We start from the raw sequence: 7,693 nt of genomic DNA, 5'->3' as shown, positions 1-7,693 counted from the left end.
CACCTGGCTGAGAGAGCAGGCCCCATGCTTGCTTTTCCATGAAACCCCTGTCATGAATGTTCCTGCAGAGAGTTGGCATCTGCATGGGGAAGCAATATTTTAAGCCAGGGATGCAGAAGATAGGCTCTGAAGGACGCAGGCATGTGTTTAAATGCTGCCTCGATGGTGTGGTGTGACTGCATCGCATGACATCCCTGACTCATCTGTGACGTGACAGTGAGTGATGTTTTAAGGAGAAATGAACAGGAAGTGCCCAACATAGTGAGGCCAGGCACACCTTCACTGCTCCCTGCCAGAGGATATTAATTAGGAGGTTTTGTTATTTAGGACTGAAGGGATGACAGTGTTGCTGAGGTTGAGGTAGGAGTGTGCCTAGATGCTCCAACATAGACTGGATTTTATCACTAGGGTCAAAGTTGGCTGGGGAGTTCCAGAAAACAACACTCACCAGAGAGACAGTGAAGAAGGAGAAGCACCCAGCTCCTTCCAGAGCTAACCTGATGTGGAGATGAATGTCCCATCCCAGCAGCCCTGACCTCAGCTCCATTGAGTGAGGTGTAGAGGAGATGTTCCTCTGCCTCAGCAGCAGATCTCTACTCTTCAATGACTTTCTATTGTGCTCTTACTGGGTCTTCTATTGGATCTTACTTCTCATTGTGGGGAAGGTGGTTAATGCTCCTGGTGTTGTAAAATCTCACACCATCATTTCTGCAATTGGCAACTAAGACAGGTGGCTTTGTTCAAGCCTTTTCAACCAGAAACCTCTGCATGTGTGTGCGAGCACACACACACACACACACAATCTCTCAAATACACTGTCACACACCTGCACACAGTCATGAATACACTCATTTTCTCACATATGCTCATATACTTGCACTATTTTTCAAACACATCTCTATACACAAGCACACACGCATGCACACATTCCCACTCACAACTTAAACACCTCCTCACACATTTACATTTATACCCACATAGTCACACTTACGCTCTTTCTTTGACACATATTCACATGCTTATGCATATTTACACATCCTCATAAGGCACTGGGTGTCATGAAGACAGCACTGATCATGTTCCTTGGCAGGACACACTGAGACGCTAGGAGTGGAACAATCCCAGGGTACAGGCTGAGAGCCTGGGAGGTATGGGGAGGACCTATGAAGGTGACATGGGCTCCTGTTGCTTTCTGTTACCTCCGTGGGCCCTTTGCCCTTTACCCTTTGGTGTTGCTCAGCTGTGGACCTATGTGCATCTGAGCACTGTGTCCCAGTTCCCACACACAGTGCGCATGGCTTCCTCTAGTGAACCATGAGTCTTGCTCTTGATCCTGTCTTCAACGCTCTTGTGCATTTTTCGTATACTCCTCGAGACTATGGAGAGAGAGCAACTACTTGGGGACTCACAGATGATAGAGTACACATTAAAAAGCGCATCCCCCGTACCTCCTTCTTGAGTGATAGGGAATCCAAGACTTTGTTGCTCTCTCCCCAACCCCACAGCTTGACAAGGCTGCACACTGGATGTGAACCATAGGAGGAGAGGCAGCTCCTGTGCCCTGACATTGCCTCCCTCTATCCCTGTACCTCTCATCAACTGAGTGTCACTAGGCATGCACAAGAAGGCGATGAATTTCATCTCATCAGTCCAATGACATGAAGAACAAGCTTGCAAAGAACATGTGGTTCAGGGACAGAACCCCAGGGCCCCTGAGCTAGGCTGATGGTCAAGCTCCTGCTGAAGAGCGGAGCATGCCCACAGGCACCTTTCTAGGAGGTGACTCAATGCCTGTGACCACATCTGTATGGTGGTCTGGGAAGAGCACAAAAGGGCTGCCAAACTTGATCTTACCCTGTCACAGAGTTGATCACTGAACCTGGCAGACAGAAATGTTTTTCCATAAAAAGCACAGAGAGAGCCCCAACCTGATGGCAAAGACCACATTACAATAGCAGGGGCCACATACCCAAAATGGACCCTGGAGAGGCCTGCAGAGCAGATCCTAAGGAGCCTCACGTGGCAGCAATGGGTCCAGGTCCATTTCTAACCCACCCAGGGCCCTCAGTTCATTCAAGCTTCGTCCCTCCAAAGCTGTAATCCCTTCCCAAGAAAAGTCTGCTGGATTCTCCCCAGGGCAAAGTGCACACCCTGCTCAGGTTCACACAGGAAGTTCAGCATGGAACCCCCCACCACAGCAGGGGTTCTTTCTCTGAACTCTCCCCACCTCTACTTCCCTGTCCATCTCCCCCACTCTGTTCCTGTCCCTGTAGTGGCTCCTCTAGAGTTGGGCAGTTTCTTCTCAGCTTCCTCCCTAGGGCTTGCCGCAGCAGGTGACCAAGTGTAGTCTGAGCTGACCTCAGTATCAGAGGTTCTGCCTTTAGGTTGTCTTGGGCCCCCCAACACCCAACACCATGCAGGAAGCCACTTGCCCTGCTCAACCCCACTTACCCAAGCTTTCCACCAGGCCATCTTGGTCCCCTTTCCCAGGGAGAGAAGAGACACTGCTCAGGCTGCACTCAGACTGGACAGTCTGTCTCCCACTACACACTGGCCCTCAGGCAGCTCTGATGATGGGTGTGGTGGTGTAAGGAGGCTCCACCCAGCTCCACCCCTGCCCTCCTCCTCTCCCCTCTGTGCTCTGCTTGGCTCTGGGCCCTTCCTGTGGCTCCCAGGCCCCATCCAGGCACTGCCCAGGTTTGCCCTGGAGAATCTGAGCCAGCCTTTGAAAGTCTACTTGGTAAACACAGCTGTAGCTTTCTCCAGGTTTTGCTAAACTTAGATGGCATTTTAATAAAACCAATCAAAAGAAAAAAAAATAAATCATACCATGAGTCCCCCACTTACTGGACAGTGTTAACTTATCCAGCTCAGCAAACAAAATGGACACAGCAGCCTTCATTCATGGGGTGTTGCTTTGTCTAGATACCTCTTTAATCACTCTGATTATTGGCCCCTTGAATTCTTGCCTTAGTCCTAAGAAGTAGGTATAACTTCTGGTTGCTAATAATTTGTTCAAATGGTACAAAGATAATTTGTTCAAATGGTACATCTGTGAGACACAGTCATAATCACCAGGCTTCTTGGGCTTATGGGGTCCTGTTCTTTGCTGGGACCCCTAGAGTACTGACTGCCAAGACAAGGAGAAATCTTTCTAGGAGAAGGTCTGCTTTGCATCTCTGGGGTTTTCCCACCTGGAATTCTACCTAGAATGTTCCCCCAGTACCTCTCTGCTCTTACCATCCTTTAACTTACCTAGATCCTACCCACCCTTTAGCATAAACACCCTGCCTTGGGGACCAATCCTGCAAACCAGGAAGGCTCTCAGAGAGATGCCAGAATCTCTGCAGCTCCAAACAACTGAGTAAAATCCAGCTTAATGTTGAATTTTTTAAATTCAGTGAATCTTCCCATGTCACAGCTAAGAATTGGCCTTTAATGCAAAGTGCCAGGTTCATGACCCGAGGTCCAGTGCTCTTTGCTCCACACGCATGGATTTCTCAGCCTGTTTCTTTTGGTGGTGTGAATGGAGACGGAGCTGGGTCAGCAAGCAGACTAGAGGGAGGCAACCATGCCCCTCCAGAGCTGCCAGTGAAACTGGGGAGCCGTCAGGTACACAGCACTGTGAGATGTCATCAAAAGAGGAAGACTGCACTGCCTCTAGCCCTGTGGATTGATAGAGGGTTCATTCCAGGCCTTTAAGTGCCCAGACTCCCCTGCCTGCTTGGGAGCCCTGGGGGCTGGGACCCAGGCCCCTGGCTGGCATTCTGGGGAGCTCAGCCACTCTGCCTGCATGCCCACAGGGCCATGAGTGTGGGGGTTTGGGGCCAGTTACTCTGGGGTGTGTCTCCTCTGGGAGAGTCTGACCAAAGTCCAGTTATGCTGATGACTAAGATGGGCTCCCTTGAGGAGCAACAGTGTAGAGTCCTGCACTGAGCCCAGAGAGAAAGGCCATCCCTTGAGTCTTGGACAGGCTCCAGGTCAGGATGTTGGAAAAATGCCAGATGGCCCTGCCCTCTGAGGTCCACTGGGACCACTGACACAGTGGAACTATAGGAGAGCACTAGGCCTGTGTGGCCTTCTCCCCACCAGGACTCACATTCTCTTCTCAGCCCCATCCTGATCAGCACCTACAGTCAGGAACTCCCCCTTCTTCTCCCTTACCTGACCATGGGAGGCCCAGAATCCATCATCCTTCTTTCCAGTCTGTCTTCTGCCAACTTCATTGGTGTCCGCAGGACACCTTTCTCAGCTAGCCCTTCTTCTCCCTCATGTCTGGGGATCAGACCCTGGTGGATCTTTGGGATCACCAGGACACATTTTCCAACCTCCAGTCTCAGAGACCAGAGGTCCTCTAATCCCCCACTCCTGTAGAGACCTATGAGCTCAACCACCAGTATCATCTATCAAGTTTCCCAACACCCACAGTCTCTGGCACGGTGTATCCTCTGCACATCCACCTTGGAACTCCTTGCCACATTTTGTGCCACATTTTGCCTTGAGCCTGTCCCCCCTCTCCTGATTAGCCTTTCCTCTCTTCTGCATGGGCACTGGGGCACCTGGCAGGTATGAATGTCTGTCTCTTTGCCATCTGGAGTGATCCTCTTCTCCAGGTGACATGACTGAGTTAGACCAGGAGAAGGTGCTAAAACCTTACCAATCCTCTCTGTGACCTTCTGTGTGAGATCTAACCCTGGAGTCACTCAGAAATTGGGAGACTTTCTAAGTACTGTTTTGGGTCCCCAAGGCAGAATTCAGTGTACTCTGAATTTCCACACTTAGTCCACACACACACACACACACACACACACACACACACACACACACACTCACACATACACACACACAATTAGGATAGTAGAAGCTAGCTCAGTGCCAGGTGGTGCTTAGTACCCAGCCTGAATGAGCTCCAGTGGGTTCCCATTTCCCACTACACATGTCACTCACATTCCAAAGAGTGCAGGGCTGTGCTGCATTCCAGATGCTGAACTGCATGTGCAGTGCTGCCTGTGCAGAGGGAAGGACCGAATGCTTTTTGAGCAAAGGGCAGGGGGCTGCTCTATTCTTGAATCTGGGGTGCTGGGGAAGGCTGCTGTGAGAAAGAAATCTCCCTGTGTCCCCTGCTCATCACAAGAGCTAGCTAAGGAGGGGCAGAGAGGCAGCAAGGTGAAGGAGAGGCAGGGAGCCTTGGTGTAGTGTTTTTGCACAGATGAAGTGTGCAAAGTGACAGAGTGTGTGTGCATGGGGCTGGAGCCTGTGCATGGCACCCAGTTTGAGCCGCACTTGTAGGTGCTCAGCTCCCTCCAAGCCATAAAAGTTTCAGAGAGAAGAAGGGACATGCAAGCACAGGCTTGTGGCATGAGAGGGTGTGGTCTGTTCCAGTGGATGATGGCTGTGGACTCAGGAAAGAAACAAGCAGGTGGGGCTGGAGATACAGTGAGAAGCTTATGGTGGACAAAAGATTCTGAGATTAGCCTGGGCATATTGAAGAGGAACTGAGGGGCTCCTCCCATGTGGCTTCCCACTGCCTGTGGAGTGGTGGGTGACACAGAGTACAATGAATACATCCATGAGAACTCAGAGCAGGGTGCCCAGATAGTTTCTCCAACTCCTTGTGATTCTGGGACTGATCTTCACCTTGAACTTGGTTTTGTCAATGCAGTAAGAGGTGAGGCAAGATTGTAGGCAGGAAGAGGAGTTAATAGGGATGGTAGCAGTTGCCAGAGGCCATTTATCCTAATGCTGGTGAGAAAATGAGCCACCTGGAGCAAGAGACCTGATTGAAGCCTTCCCTGACCCCTCAGCAGAGGACCTATTTTAATGACCCACACGCAGACCAGAAGAACCTGGGTCTGCCCCATCAGCGGCCAGTTCTGCACCTTGATCAGCCTGCTTACCAGGAAGCCCCACCAGCCCTCCTGGAACCCAAGCTGCCACCTTCACAACAGACACCTTGTGGGTTTCTCCTCTGGGTTTGCCTCTTTCCTGGCAAGTCACGCTCCAGCTTGTGTATCTGTGTTTTCCTGAGCCCCGTGGCCGCCTGTCAGCCTTGACCATGGAGAATGGGAAAGAGGACCGCCATGCCCCAGCCCCTCTCCTGCTCCTCGGGCGCCACTCTTCCCCACGGTTCCTGTCACTTCTCGTGCTGTACCGTAGACTTTCCTCAACTCTGCCTCGTCACACTAAGTTCTTCTGCCCTTATAGAACCTTGCTTTGGTCCTTTGCAAACTCTGCCTTTTTCCTAGTTGCTGGTCTTGCCTCTCAGTTTTATTTCCTTCCTCTAATATTATTAAGTTTTGAACCTTTCACACCCAGTCCTTTTAGTGTTCCTTTTGGCCTGCACCATCCTCTCTACTTTCTTGGCTCTGAATCTCCTGATATCCTAGATCTTGTTTCTTGACCCTGGTTAGATACCTAGGATTTCTCTTGCCAACTCTCCTTGAGCAGGAATTGGTTGTCTGGGTACTTTGGATAGAAGATGTCTCCAAATGGAGTGCTCTGTGTTCAGGTTTACTTGAAGTTGTCAAATTCTATCAGTTGTTGTTGGATGATCATGTTAGGGTCTTAGTATCTGCACCAACTCTCTGCAGATCTGAAGCAGTGACCTTTCACACATATTTTGGGCAGGTGGCCCTCTACTATATTGAATTCTGGGCTGGGTAGAGGTTTTCTCATCCTGTTTATGAGTTTGGGGTTGGGAGGTGTTAGCCCTCTGTAACTCCTGGGTTATGGGAAGCACATTCCAAGTGTAGGAGTCTCAGGGCTGAGGCCTTGCCTCCTAACCCTGCCTGGAACAGAGCATCTTAATCCTTTAGTCATAAGCCCTGATCCTATATCTTCAAGGCTCTAAGAACATGTAGGAACACAAATGGTGTGACTCTACCTTGTGTGCAACCAGAGATATGAAAAATTGTGTTCTATATGTGTAATATGAATTGCAGTGCATTCTGCTGTCATATATAACAGATTAAATTTTTTAAAAATTAAAAAATAAATAAATGTAGACTTTTTCCATTAAAAAGTTTCTACAATCTTTTTTTTTTTTTTTCCTGGCACTTAGAAAATTGATTTTCTTTCTTTTGGTTGAAGTTTGGATTAAAAAGTTGTGCTCAGCAGTGAGGTGTCAGCTGAGCATGGGAGACAGTTACCTATGTGGTCGCTAATATGATAAATGGAGTATTTTCCCCAAATAGCCTTCAGCACCACAGAATGACACAGAAGGCTTTATCCATGTTAGTTGGAAGTTTTACTCTAAACATGGGACAAGGAAAAGGAGCAAGGACATGCAATAGTTTGAATGACGGTGGTTGGTCCACATGCCTGGCACTGGATAGAAAATGGAGATGTGGGTGGGCTGGAGGTTAAACTGGGTAAGCAAATAGTTGGATGGGAGAAATGTCTATAAATTTGAAGCATCCTCAGGAATGGGTGAGAGAGAAATGTCTGGATTGCGTATTTGGCAGATGACTGTTTAATCTGAGAATTCCCAGATGAATCTGGGAGGAGGGAAATAACTGAAGGAAGAGGTCAGGGCAACCAATGGATGGGATATTACGTGACTATTGTGGTTCCCTGGATAATAGCTGGCCTTGGGCTGTGGGGCATGTTATCCAGTCTGCAGTAAATGAGGAAGAGTTGGATGATGAGGGGCAGCACAACTGAGAAGCAGGACTCTTCCATGGTGTCTGAATGT

Source organism: Urocitellus parryii, chromosome 5 (genome assembly GCF_045843805.1).
Source record: "Urocitellus parryii isolate mUroPar1 chromosome 5, mUroPar1.hap1, whole genome shotgun sequence".
Taxonomy (NCBI): domain Eukaryota; kingdom Metazoa; phylum Chordata; class Mammalia; order Rodentia; family Sciuridae; genus Urocitellus; species Urocitellus parryii.
The sequence above is the reverse complement of the archived record's forward strand: the minus strand, read 5'-3'. Positions refer to the sequence as shown.